The sequence below is a fragment of the Mustela nivalis genome, assembly GCF_964662115.1.
Source record: "Mustela nivalis genome assembly, chromosome: 4".
In the NCBI taxonomy this organism is placed as follows: Eukaryota; Metazoa; Chordata; class Mammalia; order Carnivora; family Mustelidae; genus Mustela; species Mustela nivalis.
The window spans coordinates 95,314,194-95,339,734 of record NC_139023.1 but is presented as its reverse complement, the minus strand read 5'-3'; the positions used below and the strand labels follow the sequence as shown (position 1 = coordinate 95,339,734).

The window sequence follows — 25,541 nt, the reverse complement described above, 5'->3', positions numbered from 1 at the left end:
TGCTCAGAGGGGCGATGTCTGTATTTTCCAAACTAAAATGTAGCTTCCTTTGTTCATCTCCCTTCTCTTGGTGCGCTTTTTCTTCTTCTCGACAAAGTTGATCAGCTCTATGCCTAGAATGCCAACATTGTCACTTTATCATTTAACAACTCTTGGCATCCTCAAAGTCATGAGACGATGAGTCCTAACTGGAAGCGTAGTGTTCATTCTCTAAGCACATGATTATGTGGAATCCTTTACTCTGAGATTAGTCAGTGTAAATGGCATTGTCCCATGTTTAAACTTTTTCTTTTAATCCTGACTGAACTTAGTTTAGTAACTCTGAATTTGAACCCCAACAAAAATGTACTTTAGTTTCCTGGTTTGGGCACATCAGATAATCAGTAAATTCACTGGAAGACAAAGTGTCCATTTACCCTATGAGTCTATCAGTACAATTTAAGAACCAACCAACCAAACACTTTTTTAAAAAATAAGTTTTATTTTTAAATAATCTCTATACCCAGTGTGAGGCTTGAACTCACAATGCTGAGTTGCATGCTCCACAGACTAAGCCAGCCAGGCGCCCCTCGAACACTCTTTTTTGTCCTCCGGTCATAATCGTTCCTTTTTTTTTTTTTTTTTTAAAGATTTTATTTATTTATTTGTTCCTGCTTAGTCAGACTATACTGCATTTCCTTCCATAGAGATCCTATAGTCCCATTCCCTTGTGTAACTTTCCCATTTTACTCACTGCTGCCACTGAATGCATCGAGTCTTTAAAAAACCCGTAAGCACTAATTAAATTAATTTATGAAGTATGTCATTAACATCCATTCTGCCTTGATCTTTTCTGTCTAAGACAATAAGCCTTTGGGACATTTCAAATGCTTATGTTTAGTTGCTTAGTAAATCCTTAGTACCCATCATAACATCAGATTTTGATGACAGTAATGGTGATGGATAAAGGAGGCTATCACACCCCAGAGAAGTTATGAGCCAAGAATGTCTAGTTAGATTTATTTAGAAGGAAGTAACGGGCAGGATAAAGCACTAAGAATAAGATTGGGTTCATTTTAAATTGAGATGACAACCATCCCATAGTCCTAAAATAATAACTCCTTCTCTTATATACTGTACATGTCTAAATTGCCTCACATTTATTTAAAAACAAAGCCTTAAATGAAATTGCAGCTGACAGAAGCTTAGGCCTTATGTCTTTCAGTCAGATTAGGGACAAGAACTGACAGCATGGTTTCAAAGTCAGTCAGCTGACAGAATAGTAAGCTAGATAATAAATTGCAATTATAGTTCACTGTGATAAAGACCACGATACACATTTTTCAAGAGTGGTACAGAGAGGGGCCCCAGGCCCTCGTGGTCAGTAGAGCATGTGACTCTTTATCTTGGGATCTTGAGTTCAAGTCCCATGTTGGGAATAGAGTTTACTTTGAAGAAGAAGAAGAAAAAAAGAGTGGTACAGAGATTCACTGTATGGCTCCCTACTCAAATGAAGGGATCAGGCAGAGCTTTGTAAGAATCTCCATGTATTTCACACCTTTGTTTTACCTGAACTATAGCCTACCTTAGCTGCCAAGATGACTCTTCCCAGACTTAACTCAAATCCACATTCCCCTTAAGTCATACTTCTTCTTTTCTTGATCAACTACTGGGTTCACTCTTTCTTACTCTGGTTTTCTTAGTCCTGGTAAGATTCATTTCTTTCTTTTAGTTGTTAAAGTAGCTTTATAGTCTGGTCTAGGCTTCTATAACAATATACCTAGTCCTTCCCCCACTATGAATGAAATCAACACTGTGCAGCCGGGGAGATCAGACAGAAGGACAAGTACCTTGAGCAAGCCTTTATAAGCCAAACCACCCACTTTGACCAGCCCTTTTACCATTGCCCTATTAATATACATAGAAAATGACTCTTGCTTCATGCTAACCTAAGGGTTACTTGGTAAAGAAAAGGAGGCCAATAAAACAACAGCTTTTATAATAATCCTTACATGCTCAAACCAGCTCCCTTTTCTTAGGCACCTTCAGCACAGAGGGAAGGATTCAGAGACTCAGTCCCACGGAGTCCTAAAATCGGCAAACTCAAACAGCGTATCAAGTTGGATTTCTAGGGGGACACTGTGTTTCCAGTGCTAAAGAGTTCTGGTGTCAGTCCCTTAAGGTGTTCAAATGTGAATCATCCTACCGGACTGGTCTTTGTGACATCCAGTTAAAACAAGCATGAGATATCATCAGGATTTTAAGGTACCTGTGACTGCTTTTTTAGAGTTATGGGTGGGAAATGGGGCATGAGAATACCTCACCTGCATTGTGTAGGGAAGTTGTCGGAGTTGTTTAGGCAGTAACAATGCCTATGTGATACTCAGCCAAAATATAAGTGCACGATAGTACCATGATGACTTCTCTGCTATTCTTTTTTTTCCCCCCTAAAACAGTTACTTCAAAAAATAAGGGTTGTTTTTTTTTTTTTCCCCTGTCCTGCCCTTCCGGCTTCTGAAACATGTGTCTAGACTTTTTATGGGGTGTCTTTACTTTACTATAGTATCTTTACTCAAACTGTTTCTATGACACGATTTATGACAATTATGTCTTGCTGTTAGTAGACCTATCTTCTCAGCTGTATCACAGAGATTGTGCCTTTTAATTCTTGGAATTTTGCACAAAACCTGGCACATAGGTGGGGCTCAGTTAATTTATTTTTTAAATATTGTGTCAATAACATTATTATTAGTTGAAAATATGCAATTTAGATCTCTACTGAATGAGACTGAAGAATGCCGGAACAGATATATGTGGATAACATGTCCAAAGCAGCCCAGTATACCTGGATCATCTGTGTAATTCAGATGAAACTAGGTCTCGACCTGAATTATTTAAATAATTGCCTCTGCAGAAGACTACAGGCTGGTGTAGAACAAAGCAAGGAGAATGGCCTTCTTTCCTATAGTCAGCTTTTAAAACACCCCACTCTCATGTTTCCATGGCAAGAAAATCTCCTGGGTGCATTGCCAGGAGATTCTCCCTTAGAAATTGAAAAGAAGAAAGAAACGAAGGGAAAGAAGCAACCCGTCGCCGTGTTTTCTGAAAACAGCCTCTCTCTCCTGCTGATCATCGACTGCTGCCCGGCCATGGAAACACCTCAGCCAATGGTGCCCAAGCCGCCTCTACTCAGCATGCTGGAAGCCTGTGATTAATTTTGTTTGACAGCGGCAAAAAGTGTGTCCTACCTTGGATGCCAGCTGATTATTTCCAGTATGGTTGCTGCTGAAAATTCCATTAATGATTTGCAAAATCTATTCAATTTGAAGAGAGGAGAAAAGTAAATTGGACCCAGTCTTTAGGAAAATCCTAATCTACAGAGTGAACTTTCAATGACAGAGGAACTGAGGAATATAACGGCAGCTTCAAAATTTTTTTTTGCATGAGGGATTTGGTCTGTTATTGGCAATGTATCATTAAAGAATGTGTTGTGGAAACATAAAAATTTTTGATTGATGTGCTTTCCTTTTCTTTCCAGTATTTAAATATGACAAATTCAGATATGCAGCTTGTGTGTATTAGTTAAGTACCTATAATATTCAAGGTCCTCAGGAAAATTTATTGAGTTGAATCGTGTGTGCTATCATAAATGTTTGTGAGTGAGACGTAGGGCAAACCCTTGGAGAGCCTCCCATCTAAGATAGTGATTCTTAACTGTGGCTACACGTTAGTATCCCAATGAAGGACTTGAAAAAAATTTGATGCCTGGGTCTCACTCCCCAGAGAATTTGATCTAATTCATCTGGGGGGGAGTCTTATGGCCTCAGTATTTTTTTCTATGTCTCCTCATGTCCATAATGTGCAACCAGATTTGAGAAGGAATAACTGATCTGAAGGGAAGCAGAAAGGTAATAATGGCCAAGTCCCAGTCCATGTGCAAAAGACATTGTTTCTAGTCGTTTGTCTATTTGAAAAGTATAAAAATTTAAAAGGAGGGAAAATTGTATTTCATTGAGGCTATCAGGGAAAACTTCACAAAGGAACGTTCAATGGTCTTTAAGTCTGTAAAATTTTGATGGTCAGAGATAGGCACACAGGGTGAAGGTGAAAGGCAAGGCCAAACTTAAGCCAGTTCTTTGAACATGAAGTAACTAATGCGTTATTGCTATTATCAAAGTTACAGTGGATTTGTCATTTTAGCGAGCTAGTGACTCAAATACATTTATGAAATGGTGGGGTATTTCACTGTTTTTTTTTTTTTTCCCTCCGCACTCTAGACATTACTCCTAAAACAACCATATCAAAAGCACCTAATATATGGGGGAGCGGGCATAGATTTTAAAATGTGCATTAGTACCTTGCTGTTGAAAGTATGTGGTCCACAGATCAGTAGCGTTAGCATATCTGTAATTTGTTAGGAACGTAGAATCTTGGGCCCTACTCCAGACCTAATGCATCAAAATTTGTGTTCTAAAAAAGATTTTTGTATGGACACCAAAGTCTGAGAAACACTACTTTAGTATCTAAATTACAAATACATAATTAGCTATAATCCATTAAGGGAAGGAGGGAAATAGACCTATGTTTTAATCAATTAAATTTCTGGTTGACTATGTGAACAATGAACAGTATTAACAGGCAATAATCTCATTTAATCAGATAGCTTTTTCTATTTATCGTGCTGTCTATCCCCGTGTAATAATTTACTTAAGTGTGGAAAATACATTTAAATTTCTGCGACTTTGTCTTGGTAGTCCTCTCCAGTTCCAGGCCCCTTGTCTTGAGTAAGGATCTTTTCTTTTCTTTTCTTTTTTTTTTTTTTTTTTAAAGATTTTATTTATTTATTTATTTGTCAGAGAGAGAGAGAGAGCACGAGCGAGAGCGAGTGCACAGCAGGCAGATTGGCAGGCAGAGGTGGAGAGAGAAGCAGGCTCCCCACTGAGCAAGGAGCCCTATGCGAGACACAATTCCAGGACACTGGGATCCTTACCTGAGCCGTAGGCAGCGGCTTAACCGACTGAGCCACCCAGGCGTCCTGAGTAAGGATTTTTTCACTTTAGACCTTGGTAATATTTCCTGTGCTTTTCTAATGGATGTCCTCAAAATCCCCTCTGAAAACCAGTTGGGATCTAAGATGCTGTTTCCCTGCCATCCCACTGCACATGGGTTTGGGTGGCATATGGCAGATGGGAAAGAAAGGCAAGGGGCTGGAAAAATCCACCCATGGAAACATGGGTGCCAGAGTAAACCTGCAGCCCACAGAAAGAGGGTCTGCCTTGGGGGTCTAAGCATTATTTACCTCTTTTTTTTTTTTTTTAAGATTTTTTATTTATTTGTCAGAGAGAGAGAAGGAGAGAGAGCGAGCACAGGCAGACAGAATGGCAGGCAGAGGCAGAGGGAGAAGCAGGCTCCCCTCTGAGCAAGGAGCCTGATGTGGGACTCGATCCCAGGACGCTGGAATCATGACCTGAGCCGAAGGCAGCTGCTTAACCAACTGAGCCACCCAGGTGTCCCACATTATTTACCTCTTTAATCTGAATTAAACAACTGTAAATAATGATCCAGAGAAGTTTTTCTAAATAGCAGAATGTTTTATGGATGGCTATTTTACAACCGTGCCTCTAATCCAAGAAAAGGTAATATATTTACAAGTTATTATTAAAACATTCCTTTTCCCAAAATAGTATTACTTTAGTGATCTGATTAAATACCCTCAGGTTGATATTTAGCAACAAGAGCTATAATATGCTTTAGTTAACAGAAATCATCTGCCCCCTTTCTGGAACTTCAGCGTGCAAAAGAATATCTGAGAATGTTGATCAGAAAAGATATTCCAAGCCCTCCTGAGATTCTGATTCAATAACCTGGATGAAGGCTCAGGAATCTGCACTGAAACAAGCATCCCAGGAAATTCTGTTGTTGGTGCTAAGAATATTGCATTTTGAAAAAAAATTTCTCCAAGGTGTTATATTCTTTTTTTTTTTTTTTTCTTTAAAATTTATTTGACAGAGAAAGATCACAAGTAGGCAGAGAGGTAGGCAGAGAGAGAGAGGAGGAAGCAGGCTCTCTGCCGAGCAGAGAGCCCGATGTGGGACTCGATCCCAGGACCGGGAGATCATGACCTGAGCCGAAGGCAGTGGCTTAACCCACTGAGCCACCCAGGTGCCCCCAAGGTGTTATATTCTTAAGAATTGCTGACTTTCTTCCAATATCAGTAATATTTAAATTCCAACTGCCAGTCTATTACCAAGCTTAGTTAACTGTAGATTGAACCACTTAATCAGGTAAGCTTTCTGAAGGAAATGATATTAGAAATTGATTTTGTATTCACTGTAGGGTTTCATATTCTAAGCATTGAAATATGTACTCCATTATATTTAATTATTGATCATATTGCATTTTTGTAGGGAATAATTCAGTTCTTCTCCTTCTTCTTCTCCTTCATCATCATCTTCTTCTACAGAAACCTATAAATTAGTATCTGACTACTGACGCTTGGAGATTTTTTTCTTCCTTAGCTACTTATCATTATAGGAGGAAAGGTCAGAGGGAGAGAAGTGGGAGGGAAGGAGAAAAAGGGAATAAATGTTGTTTATTGTGAGGTGCTTCAGGGGACTCAGAAATATTAGAGAACAATTGTCCTGTTGTAAATCTGCTGCATGCATTGATGTCAGGAACTTTTAATTTTGAAGAGTGGGGCATTTGTATCATTTCTCATGCTCAGTTTATCAGTGAATATTTGAAATTATGACTAGCCAAGGACTTCATTGCATTCCCATGTAAAATGGAGCTAAGAGAATTTGTAATATATATGGAGATACAGAAGTTTAAATGTTGAGGTTGATACATTTGAAGTATCTTTTTGACAAATAAGGGAGAAAAACACCATTTTATTTACGTAAGACACCTTGATGTCTTCTATTTGAGATTCATGGTATGACCAAAAAGATGATTAAATTACCTTTATGTCTCATATCAGGTTATCTCTTGTTCCTAATTTTATGTTGCATCAAACAACAACAGTAAGTGTTTGTAACATTTTCACTTTGTTATATTCCAACGCAGTTTATCTCCAACCAGTCATGCAGGGTTTTGTCACGGGAGGTTGTCGAATCTCATTCTCTGTATGTCTTTGAAAATAAAATATATTTCAGAAATATTTACATACTTTTGGGTTACCAAATTAAAATAGAAATATAAAACATAATTTTCAAAGCTAATGAGCTTGAAAGGTCCCTTTTATATAATTACTGGTGCTTTCTCGAAGACAACTTGTGTCATAATAAAAATCATAAAATCTGAAGTATCAGGGATCCTAGTAATTCCTTCACTAGGAATTTGTCTAAGGGAATAATTAGAAACTTGAATGATTTGTATAAGTAGGTATTGTAGCATCATTTATCAGTAGCATAATAGACCTGACTGTTGACCTGTAGAAACATGGGCAAACATATCGTGGTGTATCCATATGAGAGGAAAAGACAGCCATTTAAATTAGTATTTTCCAAAAATATTTAACATATGAAGATTCTGAATATACAATGTTAAGAGAAAAAGAGCAGGATATAAGAAGGTTAATTTTGAAAATTTAAAAAAAAAAAGCACATTAAAAATTTGGATGGAAACATTTCCAAGTGCAACAATGGTCTTTTCTTGAGTATTGAACTGTAGGTGATTTCAACTTTTTTTCTTGGTAACTTTCTGCATAGTCCAAAATCTTTTCAATGAGTTTATGTTACTTTTACAATTAGGAAAAAAATTCAAAGGAATATAACTTAAATAGTCTGGGTTGTTTTAAGGGTGGTTCTGTTTAAGAGCAGGTGGTGAAGGGGGAGACCTGGCTGGCTCAGTCCATAAAGCATGTGATTCTTGATCTCAGGGTGATTAGTTCACACCCCACGTGGGGCTTAGAGCTTACTTAATAAACAAGACAAAACAAACCAGAAAACCCCAGGTGGATGGGCTAAGTGAACCTTTAGTGTCCCTTCAGTTCTATGGGCCATCTGCCCAGTTCTGTTAACCAATAACCACCGAAAGGAGTTCTATCCAATTTGTAAAGGGAGAAAGAAACTATGCCTTCGTGAGTTTAGTCTGTATCTCTGTCTCCTGCCTTAAACTGATGGACTATTTATTTGAGTTCAAGCTGTCCCCAAGGAAGGCTGCTTCTACTTTGCTTCTATGCAAGTGTTGTTCACTTTTTACAACCAGCTGCTGAATCAGAGCCAGCAGCCGGCCCACCGTGTGTTGCACAGAGCAACAGCCTGAGTCCAAGATTCTCAGGAGTGAGCCTGCCTGGGTATCTTGAATATGCCTGCATACAAAGCAGACATCACTGAGTATGGTTCTCTCTGCTTCTGCTCCTGTAATGAATACGTAAAATAGGAAGACAAAACAAGGGCCACATCTTAGTGTGTTGACCTTGGGAAAATGCTGTTGCTGTTGAGTTTGTCTTTAAAATAGAAATCCTAATGGCTTTCTCTGATTATCTCCTATATAATATTGTATGCAAGGGGTTTCTATACTGCAGTCTTAAAATACTAGTTGTTACGCGGTCATACTCACCTTTTCCATACTTTTTCTTTTCCTTTGTACATAGTGATGCTAACGAGACAGTAGGTGAGCAGCAGCCTTCCTGCCTTGCCCAGGACTCGGGCTGCTTTGTAATGTGATCTCGAAATGGAGTGTGACTGGATGGCCTGATGCTATTTATTATCACCACTTAAAGGGAACCCATATGCTGGTGGCATATTGAGCTGACAAGCTGTGATGTCATTGGCAGGAGCAGCACTTCCAGAAGGCAGAGTTGCTGAGGATTGTTGATGACATGATCGTATGAACATACTGAATGCTGCTGGTCAGTCGTAGCAGTGGCGTCTGGGGAAATAAGGTCAAGGAAACTGAAGCTCTGAGTTACTCATGATTTAGGGTCACGACCTTTTGGGGATGTTGGCTGGACACCGATGGATTATGGATTGTTGTTGTTCTAAAATTAAGCTGAAGTCCCATAGAGTTGTCGGCACTTTTATTTTTATTGGCCTTCAAAAAGTTTATTAATTTTTGTGGTGGATGGATATTTCCTTTTCTTTGTCAAAAATCGAAAAATACCCAAGTGTGAGCCCATCCTGCTAGGTTTTCTTTAGCTGTTTTATTCCTGAATTTATAAAGTAGTATACCTGCCCTTTTTTTGAGAAAGGAGAAATATTATTGATGCATTTTACAATGGGCAGTACACTGTTCTGATTCTCTTTCTACCTTACTGATTACACTTTCCCTGACACCCTACCTGAGGTCATTCAATAATTTTTTTTTTTCTTCTGGGACTTGGTAAGCAAAGAAAGGTAAGTAGGCACCACATATTTTGAAAGCCTTAAAAGCCAAAGTACACGTCCTTTAGGTAGTGGAGTTTTGATGAAGACGGAGTTATGGTAATATTTATATTATGGAAAGGTCACGTTGGCAGCTATGGGACTGCAGGCTGGGAGGCATGTAAGGAAGCTATTATAATCCAGATGACAGATGAATATATCTTCAGTGAGGACATTAGTCAGGGATTAGAGAGATTCAAGAAATACTTAGGAGGTGAAATCAACAGGTATACATTGGGTGTGAAGAGGACTCCAGATTTCTAGATTGGGTCCCCAGGGTGATACATCAAGAAGTAGCCACCAGTGCTTTTTGTCTGCTTACATTGTTTCCTGAACTTCTAACTTCCACACCTTTAAATTGCATTTACTTGTGTTTTATGTTTGGTTTTCTCTTCTAGAATGTTGGATACTTGAGGACAGGGATCATGCTTTATTTGCCTTGGGTTTCTTACTGCTCAGCATTTAAAGGGGTGACGAATATAATTAAAACTGTGTATCTTTAAAAACATGTTTAATTTATGTTGACTTTCTTTTTCATTAATCTGAATCACTGTGTTGTCATAAAATATGATCCGATCAGAGGAAATAAATATTTCAATTGCACGTGGGTCCTTGTCCTAACTGACTTTCCCTCAGTATACCATAAATACCCAAATTTACTAAAGCAAAAAATATTTAAAAATAACCAAAGATGAAAAGCCAAAGCTGTTTTAACTATTGATTTAAGAGGAGAGCCAGTCGCTAGTCCAGCATTCTTAACGTCTTGCTTCGGAAGGTGTAGCTCTAACTAACCTGGGTGTGATCCTTCGTGACCTTGGAAAGTGATGAACATGGTACATGGGTTATCTGGGCCTTAAGGTGATCTCTGAAGCACAACTGTTGATATTACTCTCCTATGGAAGAGATTCGTGTGTTGTTATGGCGGTGGAATTAGTTTCATTTCTGAAAGGAATCTGTCATTCTACAGTCAACCTAGAATGGTGGTATTTTCCATTGTTACTCTTTATCACTAGAGAACTTTGAAAATCAGGAATAATAAAATCAAGTACAAAAGCTCTGGGCAGCCTTTTTAAACTCTCGGGAAAGCGGTTTTGTTTATCAAGTACACAATTCGTTAGTCCTTCTTTTCATATAGTTTTGAGAATATGTGTTCAATGCAGTTAATATAAACTCTATCTGTAAGACTTAGATTCTAATCAAAGTTAAAAGTCACGGTCTAAATTGAGCCATGACCAATTTTTATATGATTATGAGTTATGGTGAGGCAACACAAGAAAACCAATCTCATGACTTTATATTCTTACGTATTATAATGTTCAAGCCTGGAGTACATGCAAGGCCTTTAGAATCCCTTCAAAGGGAGAGAAAGACATTCCCCTACTTGGAAAAAAATCTGTCACACCTGTAACTGGCTTGGTCAGCTTCATTAGTTTTCGTAAATCTGTGCTCTGGCACCTGTTAGTTAGTGAGAGAGTGACTGGTGATTTTGTTTTCTTTTTCACACCCTTGTCTCTTTAGGACTGTATTTGGAATCAGTCTCCCTAGGAGAGAGAGGCAAAGGGAGATGGAAAAGGAGATGAAACCAGGGATGATTTGGAGAACAAATAGCAGAGATGGGAAGGTAGAGGATGGGCGGAGGAAAAAGAACCACAGGAAAGTCCTTTGGGTATAGTGTGATAACCCCCACATTGATCTGTTATCAATGCATTGACCATATGAACAAAATTGTATGGAATCATTTTAATCTATAAATCACATGAGCAAACTGTTTTCAAGCCCTCCAAAGGCATTACTTATAAAACATATATTATTCTTACCAGACTACAGAAATTTATTTTGTATGTTTTAAAGAAGTTGAAATTCTCTTTAAAAAAAAAAAAAAAACTTAAAATAAGAGTTTTCACTAACTCAGAATGTCTTTTTTTTTTTTTTTTAAGATTTTATTAATTTATTTGAGAGAGAGTGGGCATGTACACTATAGTGGGGGGTGGGGTGAAAGGGCAGAGAGAAGGAGAAGCAGACTCCCCTCTGAGCAGGGAGCCTGATGCGGGGCTCCATTCCAAGATCTGAGATCATAACTTGACCTGAAGGCAGATGGTTAACCAACTGAGCCATAGAGATGCCTCATAATGTCTTTTCTTTTAATTAGTCCTATTAATAAGATTTTGTTGCATGTATCTAGTACCACTCACCACTTTACATTTTAACAACTCAGCATTAACTGACATCATTGGGAAGTTCCTCTGGACATTGATTGCTTTTAAGTTTGAAAGGAGCATACTTCTAAAAAGTCATTAGTTTCTTCAAAGAAACAGGATCCCATTCCAGGGTTACATTCCTTGATGCCCAGCTAGAATGATGGGGCATTTCTCGCAATTAATAAAGCTGGCTTGCATTTAATTTAAGCACTAGTTCAACTACTTTGATCCTAACAGCATGACATGTAGAATCATTTAGCAATAAAAGTAATCAGAAGCCAATAATTTAATAGAAAGATCTATTTTTTAATATGAAAAGTACATTATCACTGACAATTCTTGTGAAAATTTTTTCTATCATGGCAATTATTCCTTGCAGAATCTTGTTTTGCTTTGCTTTTCTGCTGTAGAATCAAGGTGTTTTGATGATATGACTCTATATAGGAATCACCCTGGGAAATAATTTCCCTTGAAGGAATTACTTAAATCACTTGTGGAGAATACATAATAGTTGTTGGTTTAGACTTCAAATAATTCTGCATGGTAAGTGATAAAGTGCTGTTTTTGATGATGAGGAATTATTTATTATTAACCTGCAAAATTGGCCACTCATCTGACAAGTCTCCACTTAGATGTTTTTTTCTTTAAGGCAATCTTTTTTACCTATAATTAAGTGAACTCAATCATTACATTCAAAATTTTTTATCATATTTTTTCATAAAATAACTTGACTCTATTTGTATTCCCAGCAATTAGTAGAGTGGCTGTATATTCTAAGTGCTCAATAAATATTTGCTAAAAAAAAATAATACACGAAAACTTATATGTAAATACAGAAGTTTTACATTTTATTTTAACTTGGATTTCAATTTGCATGATTTGTATTTTGCATCTAAATATGCAGCAAATGTCTACAATAATTCAGCTTTATTTGCTACCAGAAGGCATTACTTCTTATTTCTTTAGGATTACATTTATTTTTAGATTTTATGAAAGTTACACATTTTATTAATTTATTTAATAATTAATTTTATGTCACTGTTAATGATGAAATGCCCATCATTATTAAAACTTAATGAAAGGGGCACATGGGTTGCTTTGTTGGTTATGTGTCTGCCTTCAGTTCAGGTCATGATCCCAGGGTCTTGGAATCGAGCCCCACATCAGGCTCCCTGGTCAGCTGGGTGCCTGCTTCTCCTTCTACCTCCGCCACTTCTTGTGCTCTCTTTCTCTCTGTCAAATAAAAAGGAATCTGTAAACAAACAAACAAACAAACAAACAAAAAACAACTTAATGAAAGATGTTTAGTTTTAACACACAATTTCCTCTGCCATTTTATCCATTGGACTGTTTATAAAACCAATTCATCTTCAATATTTGAAACATATAGGAGAGTGTTCCTCGATTGTGGATAATTGTTTCAGTTGTGAGTTTTATACAAGCAAGGAGAGAAAATATGGTTGAGATATTCTGACTTAAAATACTTTGCATCTTATGAATATTATGTGCAGAATGTCTTGGTAGTTTATTCCCAGGTCTCTTTTTAAATTCTGTATATTTAGTGCTCATTGTTATGTTTCTTGAAATAAAATATCATGTAAATTCCGCTATAAATGTTGAGCTGGCTTTATAAAAGTGGTCTTGCTTAAAACTACAAAATCTGTCTGAGAGTCACCTAGGAAGGTGGGAATATGTCTAGGCAGCTTGGGCACAGGAATCTGAGTCACTCTCAGGTACATGCCCTGAGCCTCTTCTTAAGAGACTATGCATGTCTTTATCATTTCTCAACTCCTCTTGCAGTTAATAGCACAAGTGATTTTCATCCGGTTTTCAATTGTATTCTCAAAGTCCATGGCTATTAGGAGTGGAAAGGCAGGATTATTATTATTCTTCCCACTGTGTAATCTATAAAACTGTCTGGGCCAAGCAAAATCATGTTGGCATTGAAGGTCAAAGCCACAACATAGATATGTTTATTTATAGTGGTAGTGTTGCTTAGACAACAAGAAATCTAGCCCATAGGCATTAAGAAATCTTAATGGCATTGAAGAAACTAGCCAATAGCAAGCTTAAAATATTTGTTTTTGGATATCTGGTATTTTGAGTCAGTTCATTTGAGGATCTTTTCCCCCCTAAGACTATAGCTCCAGTGGATATTGAGATTTTATGCTAAATTTAGCTGATAAAAGAGTTATGCCTGATCGTTGCTATAACATACACGCCTGCGATTTCATGACTTAGCACAAAAGAAGCATAGTTTTGGCTCACATGAAATCTAGTGGGGGATGAGGCTTTGTATGTTTTATATGCAGTTGTTGGGGTTTGGGCTTGTGTTGGTTTGCTTAGAAACTCAGGTTGATAGAGGCTCTACTTCTTCTAACATTGGGCTTCTGAGATGTCTCTCAGGGTTGATATCCACCTGCTAACTGGGGAAGTTAGAGTATGGAGGATTGTGCTGGTGGTTTTATAGGCCTGAAGGAGGACTTTGCAGCCCTGAAAGGGGTATGTATCTCTTCTGCTTAGGTTCTATAATCTCTCTTATGGTCTAACCAAATGCAGTTCCATGAAGAGGCAGCACGAGTTTCTGGTGAATAGCCACCTTTCTCTACTAAGGTCAGAGAGGGATGGTGATTGTTGTGTTCAAGCAACAACTGAATATTGTCCTTAGAATATTGATATTGAAGATAAGGCTATTTTTAAAAATGGAAACCAGGGGGCGCCTGGGTGGCTCCGTCAGTTGAGCCTCCAACTCTTGATTTTGGCTCAGGTCATGATCTCAGGGCAGTGAGATCAAGCCCCAAGTTGGGCTCTGTGCTCAGCAGGGACTCTGTTTGAGGACTCTCTCTTTCGCTCTGCTCCTCCCCCTCTGCCTCTCTAAAATAAATAAATAAATCTAAAAAGCAAAAAACCAGAAACTAAATACTAGTAATTCGTAATTGAGTAAGTTTAGAACTTGAGGGGTTTTAGAACTGGAGGGGTTGCTATGTCATCCAACAGAATCCCATTTAGGTGATTAAGGAGATATTCTTAGATTTCAGAAATTCAGAGCAGTTGTTCCCCTTTTTTCTTCTGGTGATTATTTTTAAGTGAAGGGATAAAAATCCCTCTTTCTGCAGTTGCTTAAATAAAATTGCCAAGCAGAATGATAGTTTTATTTAGAAGATATATACAACACATCCTTTTGTGTTATAATGATTATATAAATATTCTATGATGCTAAAATACATTTCTGTGATTAAGAATAGCTATGTCCTCGTATACTTTACCAAGTATTTCTAGGTCTTTATGCCACTTGAGCCCCTCAGTGACCCTTTGAGAAAGTTAGATTAGGTATTTTTAGCTCTCCTTTTAGACAAGGAATATAATACTCACACAGTTGGTTTTTTCTTTTTCTCTTTCTTTCTTTCTTTCTTTTTTTTTTTTTTTTAAGATACTCATAGAGTTTAAATGGTTGTCTCAAAAGCCTTTGGATTGTAAAGGTATAAAGATTAAATGAGTGAGAACTATAACCCCATGATGCTGTTGGATGACCCATAGTGGTATCTATCTGGACACTGGAAAGAACCATTATTGTAGATTTTTCAGTTTGTACAATCTATACACATGAGCACAGATGCAGATAATGTGAGGATCATCAAGGTGACTAAAATGACAGATCAGCATTGCTGGCTTTTTGCATTTTGCTGTGCAGGCATATTTTGTATATTGGCTTTTAAATATTTATAGGGTAGAATTCCAACAGTGGACAAATATGCCTTTTTCTTTTTCTTTTTTTTTTTTTTTAAGATTTTATTTATTTATTTGACAGACAGAGATCACAGGTAGGCAGAGAGACAGGCAGAGAGAGGGGAAGGGAAGCAGGGCCCCCGCTGAGCAGAGAGCCTGATCTGATGTGGGCTCAATCCCAGGACCCTGAGATCATGACCTGAGCCAAAGGCAGAGACTTTAACCCACTGAGCCACCCAGGCCCCCCTGCCTTTTTCTTTTAATCCACAAGGCAAGAACAATCAAAACTATAGCTCCAATGTGTGTATTTCTAAATGAACCCAGAGCTATTTCTACTATTTTCAAGGCATTCTTTTATTTAGTACAATTGACTTCTCCTTTTATTCATTGCTTCTTTATTGAGTTTTTATTGCCTAGAATTGTTCAGTACAGAGATAAAAGATAAGGTCCATTTTTCCAAGATCACAGTCTCATGAGGGATAGACAAAGAGGAAACAGTGGCTTCTCCTACTTGAATAAAGATGATGAAATAAGGGAGCCTTATGAGCCCTAGGAGCAGAGGCTAACGGCTTTAAGGGGATGGAATGGGTGTTATAGAAGGTATTCTGGAGGAGGTTATATTTGACTTGATTCTGGAAGGATGAATAAGAGTTCAATTGGACATGTATTGCTTTTTAAAATGTAAAATACAAAGTTCAGTTACATTTAAATATTTAACTTAAATGCAGAAATAAGTCTAAAATATTATAGCCACATCTGGGCTTCAGAAAAAAATATTTAAAGGCCAGCTGGGTAGAAGGTCAAAAACACTGGGAAATAAAACCAATAAAAAATATTGGGCACTAAAGTCAGCATGCAATAATTAATATGGTTGGACTCATAATGAACTTGAACTTAGTCTGTACTTCCTCACTTATTGTGACCTGTGTATATTTCTTGATTTGGAAACTTTATCCTTTTCTTTAACTCTATCCCTGTTCTGACTCTGGCTATCTTGTATGAAATAGGACCCTATACCTGCTGTGATGCACTTATTACATGTATTTTTTCTGTAAGTATATAAATATTATATATATGTTGATTATTTATGACTAGTCTCTCAACTATGAGAAATGAGCCCTCATCTTTCATAGTTATCTATAGCTCTTAGATTTCTGTGTTGTTTTCTTTTATCCCATCATCCCTGGTGGCAGCATGCATTGCTTATCTGGAAGTCATCTATGTTTGCAAATTTTGACTTTGCATATGAAATAAAAACCTTTATCTAATTTTCTTCTAAGAGAAATAGGCTCTCATCTACTGGAACAGTTCATGAGAAGTGTAAGACTGTAGGAGAGAAAGGAAAAGATGGAAAGCAGAGAAGGCCTAGCAAGAGCATAGTAACTTTGAGTCCCTGTAATTTTTAAGTCAATTTAGTTAGTTTATTTTTAATATGACAGAGAGCTGATCTAGTGTCAAATGACTAATCATTAATTAGAAGGTTAGAATGGACTGGTGTAATATATTATGCTTAATATTAACATAAAACTGCTTCAGAATACATGAAGAACCACTATACTCTATTAATATAGGTCCTGAACACATTTTGCTTGCTTTTGAAATATGTATCAAAAGTTGATAAAAGGCAGCCAAGTCTTCAAGACTTTCCTTTTTTTTTTTTTGCTTTTAAACACTCTTCTATTTTTATTGAAAAATCAACATGATAAAATTAAAGAGCCTTTGAAAAGAGGTTTCATTGCTCTATTACCTTAACACAATCACTTTGTGTTCCATGCTTTGCTTATATTCATAGAGAGATATTTTCCCTGTAGTTGCAGTTCAGTGTAACTCGAACATTTATCATTTATGTATTTAGCAAATGTTGATTAAGTACCTGTCCTGTGATAGGGCATGTTTGAGGTGCAGGGGGAAACTGCTGTGAATAAAATAAAATCCCTACCCCTATGGTGATTATATTCCATGGAGGGAGGGCGGGGAGGCTAGGCATTTGACACAATAACCAACAGATCAGTAATGTCAGAGGGCAGTAAATGCTATGAAGCCAACTAAAGCCCGGGAAGAGGATAGAGAGTGTGGAGTGGGTATATAAACTGAAGTGGCTAAAGAAAGGAAGACTCCTCTGAGGGGGTGATATTTGATCAGAGACCTAAGAAATGTGAGGGGGTTACCTCTGTGGCTATAGGGTGAGTCCATGCCTGGCAGAGGAAATGGGAAGTGTCTGTGCTTGAGAAAGGAACTTGCTTGGCAGGCTCAATGTGGAGCAGAAGAGCCAGTAAGTCTGAAACATAGAGAGCAAGAAGGAGAATGGTTGGAGGTCACCAGGAATCACACTGTGAGTGCACTGTTGGTGGCAGGTATATGTTGGGTGACAGGAATATGGACGTGAATAAAACAGCCTTTAACTGCCAGAAATTGGTTTTCAAACAGCCCACATATGTATAAGCAGGGAATTTCAATAAAATGTGTTAGATGCCATTATGAGGAAAAGAACAAAGCGTAGTGAGTAGCATAACTAACTGTGCCGGGGAGGCAAGGATGCTGAAATGGAGTTTGGAGGGTGAGAGGAATTTTCTAGGAAAAGAAGGTAAGAAAAGGCATTCTAGATGTAGAGGGTATCACACACCAAAGCCAACGAGTTGTGAAATGTCTTGGCATATTTTAGGTTTTGGAAAATGTTTAATGAGATTTATGGGGTACCTTCCTAGCTCAGTTGGAAGACTGTGCAACTCTTGATCTTTGGATTGTGAGTTTGAGCCCCACATTGGGTGTAGCGATTACTTAAAAATAAATTATTAAAAAAAATGTTTACTGAGGGACGCCTGGGTGGCTCAGTTGGTTAAGCATCTGCTTTTGGCTTAGGTCATGATCCCAGGGTCCTGGGATTGAGTTCCACATAGGTCTCTTTGCTCCGTGGAGAACCTGCTTCTCCCTTTGCCTGCCACTCCCCTTGCTTGTGCTCTCTCTGAAAAAAATAAAATAAAATAAAATCTTAAAAAAATGTTTAGTGAGATTTTTAAAAACGTATTTTGGAGAGTCATGGGAAGTGAAGCTAGAAAACAGAACAAAATTATGAAGTTCCCAAGTTAAAAAAAAATTTTCAAACATTACAATAAAGTATTTCAGACTGCTTTTCCTTTTTTTTTTTTTTTTGTTTGCATTTAAAAAAATTTTTTTAAAAACATATAATGTACTTTTATCCCCAGGGATACAGGTCTGTGAATCGCCAGGTTTACACACTTCACATGTTTTTCTTTTTTAATTTGAGTTATTTTATTCTATAAAAGTTTAAAATTTTATTCACTGCATTAAGTTCATTGTTTTTCTCTATGATTTTTTGCCACTCTTTAAAAGCAGGGGAAATTGTTAACCATCAATTAGTAACATCAAAGGGAGAGGAGTTATCTATTTCCTCAGTTGAAGCAAATAAAGAGCATTTCCCAAGCTACTTTGATTTTCAGTTTTTGGGCAACAAATCAAGATCTCAAAGTTATATGTATGTTAATACTTATTTTAAAAAAATAATGTGTTTCCTAGTTTCCTCAAAAACATTGACTTTCCATAAGTTCTAGAAATACTTGTAGTAATATATCTTTAACTGTAATTCCTTGGTCAAGTTATATTACTTTTCAAGAGATTTCACATATTTTGAATGACTGTTATTATTGTTTAAAATGTATTTACTCTATTATCTTTCACCCTGGCTGGAAACCTTTAGAAATGAATTCATATATGTGTGTATATATGTGTGTGCATGTGTGTGTGTGTAGTATATAGTATTTTTGGGAAAGTTTATGTTCAGAATAAAGTTTACTTTCAGTATATAGTGTATGTGTGTGTATATATATGTATATACACACTAATCTAGTTATGTGTATGTGTGTGTGTGTACACTACACACTAGATGCTGAACATAAACTTTCCCAATGTGCTATTTTATCCTCTGAACCTCAACAGATTTCATTTCAAACTGGTTTCATTGGTACTCTCTGTTTGGTTTAGTTTTTATTTCATAATAGATTTAACTCTGCAATCCTGCTAGACTTGGAGGGAGATAGGGAAAGGTGGACCCAAAAGAATGGCAGTGAGAACCCAAAGATTATAGGATATTGCCTATTAATGGTGGTGGAAGGGTGCTCTCTTGAGCTACAGAAGTAATGGAATGGTCTGATAGTTAAGATAAAGCACAAGTCAGATTTATTTGAGTTGTCAACAGTGAGCGATGATGAACTTGCTGTTCTTGACATTCTTGGACCCCAGGCACTCCATGGCTTCTACAATATTCATATCTTCTTTCACTTTGCCAAAGATCACATGCTTGCCATCAACCACACAGTCTTGGCAGTGCAGATAAAAAATTGGGAATCATTTGTATTGGGTTTAGTATTTGCTATGGGCAAGATACCAGGACCTGTACGCTTTGGGATGAAGTCCTCATCAATTAATTTTCCCCTGTAGGTGTACTTGCCACTAGTGCTATTATGGTGTGTGAAATTGCTACCTTGACACATAAATTCCCAAATAATTCTGTGAAATATGGAATCCTTATAACCAAGTCCCCGCGCTCAGAATGCCAAAGGTTTCTGCTGTCTTTGGAACCTTTTTTTTGCAAATAGTTTGCAGGCAGTGCAGCCAAGAGGCTTGTCCTTGACTGCCATGTCCAAGAACAGGGTGGGTTGACCTTGGCTAGGTGGCAGCAGTGTTGGTGGCATCTGCAAAATCTCATGGGTACTCTTTTTGAAGATTGAAATGCTTCTAGAATTCCCAGAATAGCATTGTATGCTGTCTGTAAGAAATCAGAAACCATGAATTTTTTTTTTATATGTTTGAATTGCTGTGTCAGCTATCCCTTGATGCTCTTCATTATAATAAGTACTATGGTGAACAAGTAATGTTTTGGGAACTGCAGGCTGTATAGAACTTGAGCTCAGGGACTGTGGGGTTCTCTAGAGGAGCAGGCAGCTCCCTAAGAGGCGCAATTGGGTCACTGGGAGTTTTCACAGGCGCCTTTTCGGCTCGATGAGAGGGCTTTCATTAGTATTAGCGTCATCCTTCATTTTCGAACGTAACTCTGCAGTGGAAGTGTTTACCAATACAAGGTGAAGACTTTTAGAGCACACCACCATCGACAATTGGCCTCAAGTGTCTAAAAGCTTGATCATAGTCTTATTTGAATGGACTTCATGTAACAAATCTCAAAAACCTCGGAATATTAATCTTTTACAAAATGGTATTTAGAAAAGAAGAACCTTTGATGTCTCCAAAAGACACTGAAACAAGTCAGATGACCTGAGCTGGGATGGAAACTAACATTTATCTGCATATGGGCCTTCTGCTAGTGGAACACATTAGTTCATTGACCTGCTACAATTGTTAGACAAAGTTAGCACCATATTACACCAGTGTGCAAACTGAGGCTCAGAGAAGTTGGATGGCTTCTTTATCATTATTATCATTAATTGTATCATTAATTAGAATCCAGGACTTTCTGGCTCTAATGTGCATGGTGTCACCTATCAGTTCTGTTTAAATGCATCATTTGATCTTTCTGATCCTTAGTTCTGCTCTAGTTAATTTTCATAGCATAATGAACCACTCCAACACTTAATGGTTTAAAACAACAACAATTGCAATTCTCTCCTACTCCAGTAGGCTCCACTGGCTTTCTTATAGAGCTGTCTCAGGGCAGCATTCCAAGAAGGTGAAAATGGAAGTTGCAAGATGTCTTAAGAACTAGGCTCTAGAACTCTAGAACTCTCATGGTGTCACTTCCCTACATTCTGTTAGTCAAAACAAGTCATAAGACCGGCCCAGGTTTAACAGGTGAAAATAGATTTTATCTCATGATTATCTCTTGATGGGAGGAGCTTTAAATATTCTACAACCATATTTAATCAGCCACTGTTCTTTTCTGTTTTTAATTTTTTAAGATGTTGTATTATGTCACACTATTACCAAAGCACTTCAAAATGTTAGAAAGTCAGGTTTTAGATTCTTAAATGTGTCTTCTAATTTTGTCCTACTTTACCATTGTGAAGAAGATATTTGAAAGAAGAAAAATGAGTGTGAAAGCCTATAAATAGAGCCCTCTGTGAGCTAAGGTGTTATTAAGATTTATAGAAGATGCTAGGATTTACAGTTGAAAGGGGTTTTTTATAGATTAAAAATAAAGGAAAAAGAGATTTGAGACATAATCTGTAACTCATAGGGCATAGAAATTTTCCTCAAGCCTCAGAAGCATAATTGGTTTTCTGAAATGTAATAAAATGTGATTTTTCAAAATTAAATGCTTTGTTGCTTGTGTGTGTAGAATCAGGCAATGAGCAAAAGTTGTGTGAAGTCAAAGTCTTGCCATCCTTTGGGTAGTTGATAGTATTAAACCCAGACACTCTCACACCAAGAAGTCTGTGGAATCATATTATGGACATGGAATCATCCTGACTAAAGCAGAAATGCCAGATAACTCAATCCTAATTCCTTCTTCTAAAATCTAATTCCTTTTGGCATCCCAAAATATTGTTGCAGTGTGCTAAAATGAGTTCTAAAATGGGAAACCTAAGTGGCGCTACAAAACTGAGATCCTCCAGGGATTTCTTTCTAAGGGAGGGCTGGGTGAGATTCTGGGACTTTATTCAGGAAGAAGTTCTTACAAATTAACAATCTTGGGAGATACAGGTTTCCGTTTATGGAACAAAGAAGTCACGAGAATAAAAGGTACAGCATACAGAATATAGTCAATGGTATAGTCATGCAATAGCGTTGCATGGTGACAGACGGTGTTAAAAACAGCGCACATGTGAGCATTGCATCCTGTATCCAGTTGTTGAATCACTATGCTGTGTACCTGGAGCTAATGTAAAATCATGCTTCAACCATAGTTAAATTTAAAAAAATGTATGAATGCGTCAAAAAATACTTGCATAGCCCATACTTGCATAGCCTGCTTGCCTGTGTGAGGCATTTGAGTTTGAAATAGTGACAGAATTATGGCTGAAAAGAGTCAAACACCCTGACGTTTGATAACTAAAGAATCTGGGGGTTTCCCCTCGGCATATCGATGGTCCATCAGTGACAATGAGTGGAGACTCTCCGGTATAGGGGTGCAAAGTGAAAAGATGAATGCAAGAGTTCCATTTATCTGCCTCCTGTTCAGGCTCTGAATAACCGTGATGCAGAGTCTGCCCGTCTATGAGCCAGACCATAAAACCGGGTTTTGGCAGTAAGACTTCAGCACAGATTGCACCTGCTGCTTTAAAAATGCTGCTTATCCATCATCCTCAGCATCGTATCCATGTCCAATCCAACAGAGCCTGCAATTTTGACTGCTCTCTATATTCCTGTAAAACGACTTCAAAGAATGGAGAAAAACAATTATAACTCCAGATTGCCTGGAATTCTGAATTCAGAAATTTAGGCAAACTGAATAGTAGTTCAATTCTTTGATCGAATTTTGGATTGGCCATAGTCTTGGTAAGAGGTGACACTTGATGTCTGTATTTTTTTTTAAAGGTTCTGAGTTGTGTTTGTCATGATTAAATTTTTCTCAGAGTCCAGTTAATGATTTTCACACCAACTGGCAATTTTAAGATTGATTAGAAAGAAAAATTAACAAATGGTGGCAGTTCAACTTCCTGAAACAAAGAAATGAAATAGATCAACATGAATAATTTTGAAAATTATCCAGATTTGTTTTGAGTAATAATAGCTAACATTATTGAGTGCTTATTATGTGCAGTATTTTAAGAATTCCACACTAATTAAGTCATTATCCCTGTGAGACACCCCCACTTCATAGAGGAGAATATTGAGGCATAGAGAGGAAATAAAATTTGTCTATATTCACAGAGTAGAGGGATTTTTTTTTTTCCTGGCAGTTTTATCTCCATGTCTGGTCTTAGTCATTCTCTTCTACCACCTCTTGGGTTGTCTTTCTCAGACATACATCCAGTCCAAAGAATTTCCCAAAGGCCTGGGTTTTTAGACATTGTTACAAAGTGCAAGAGTCTAAACATTACTGGGCTTTTGGAATATTTTGTATGAAATGTAAATATTTATAGTCATAGTGTAATGACAGATATAAAAACAAAATCCATCAATACAAAGATTGGTGGAAACTGGATTTTCCTCATAAAATAAAATCATGTGTTTCCACTCTAAAAATTATTTTTTGGGTGCCTGGATGTCTCAGTCAGTTAAATGACTGCCTTTGGCTCACGTCATGATCCTGGAATCCCAGGATCAAGTCCCAAAATGCACTGGGCTCCCTGCTCAGTGGGGAGTCTTTTTCTCCCTCTGGCCCTCCCCACTCTCTATATTCCTCTATATTCCTCTCTCTCTCTCAAATAAATAAAGAAATCTTTTTATAAAAGCATTATTTTTCTCTTCTAAGATGGCTGAGTAGAGCCCATGTACATTCTCAAAATTATTTTTTCAATGTGGTCATGTGCAAAGATAAAAATTAAGATTAGAATATTTTAATTTCTTCAGAATAGTATCTGGCCACAAGATTACCATCTACTTTGTCCAAGTATATACTTCATTTTATACAATACCTCTTAGAGGGCAAAACTGCCCTCCTTCCTGACTGTGAGGACTGGAATTTAATAAATATTAAACTTAGTAAATACAAGGAAGAAATAGTGAGAAGAAGTAACTTAATATACAGGCAAAAACAATGGTACGAATCCTTGCTATTTGTAATTTGGCAATAGACCAAGAGCATGGACATCACCTGAGAGCTTGTAAGAAATGTAGAATCTGGGGTGTCTGGGTGGCTCAGTGGGTTAAAGCCTCTGCCTTCGGCTCAGGTCATGATCCCAGGGTCCTGGGAAGGAGCCCCACATGGGACTCTCTGCTCAGCAGGGAGTCTACCCCCCCAGCCCCGCCTCTGCATGCCTCTCTGCCTGCTTGTGATCTCTGTCAGATGAATTTAAAAAAAAAAAAAGAAAGAAAGAAATGCAGAATCTCCGGTGCCAGCCCAGACCCAGGGAATCTATGTTTACATCAACAGATGATTCAGATGTGCACTAAAGTTTGAAAAGCCCTGGGCTAAAACTTTTGTATTCCATTAGTAATTAGTTGTATAAATACGAATAAATCACTTACTATTCTCTGTATTTTAATTTCCTCCATTCTTACCACTTAGTATACATTGATTATGAACAAGTTAGTTCTGTAATCTTTTGTTTAGTTGCCTGTAAAGTAGAGGTACTAATAATGCCTACCTTATATTATTGTAAGAATTAAATGACGTAATAGTTGTAAGGTTTGTAGAATACTGTCTGCATGTATTATATAGTTAATAAATGATTGCTGTTGTTATTTTAGTTATTTCCCTAATGTACTATATTATAGATTATATGGCAAGTTGAATAATAAATTTCTTCCTAAATTTCCTATACAGATATATAAATGTGCTTTTTTCCATATTCTCCACTTCATGACATATTGCAAAACTCTTTTTCAAAGTGGTTGTACCAATATAGATATGCTTTTAAAAATTGAGAAATTGGGGCACCTGGGTGGCTCAGGTGGTTAAGAGTCTGACTTTTTATCTTGGCTCTGGTCTTGATTTCAGGGTCATGAGTTTAAGGTCCACATTAGGCTCTTTGCTGGGCATGGAACCAACTTAAAAAAAAAAAAAAAGAACTGAAAAATTAAAAGAAGCAAAATTTTCCAAGAGTTAAAATGCCCAGTTGAAAAAACACTGGCATGGGGATTGGACAAGCTGTAATCCAGTCGCAGTTCTTTTTTTTCTTTTTAAAAATTTATTTATTTATTTATTTATTTATTTATTTGACAGAGAGCACAAGCAGAGGGAACAGCAGAGGTAGAGGGAGAAGCAGGTTCCCCATGGAGCAGGGAGCCCGACCTGAGCCAAAGGCAGCCGCTTACCAAATTGAGCCACCCAGGTGCCCCTGGTCCCAATTCTTTTGACCTTTAACCTGTCATTTAATCTTTTGGCTTTTATGGTAATTAGAATATTAAGTGCTTTAAAATACTTATAGTACTACTCTATGGATTTTATAGAACTGGCAAAACACAATAATTATGCATATGCTATTTTTAAAAAGATTTTATTTCTGTATTTGATTTTATTTCTGTATTTCTGTATTGAGAGAGAAGGAGAAAAGGAGCTTGAGCAGGGAGAAGGGCCGAGGGAGAAGCAGGGAGCCCAAGGCTCCAGAGGCTCCAAGGCTCAGATCCTGGGATCATGATCTGAGCCGAAGGCAGAAGCCTAACCAACTAAGCCACCCCAGTGTCACTGTACATATGC

General features: G+C 37.4%; 1 protein-coding gene across 13 annotated transcripts in view; it reads left to right on the top strand.

Moving 5' to 3' along the window:
• ANK2 (ankyrin 2) overlaps positions 1 to 25,541 on the top strand; it is a 661,731-nt gene that overhangs the window by 361,871 nt on the left and 274,319 nt on the right. The gene's annotated exons all lie outside the window — the stretch shown is intronic.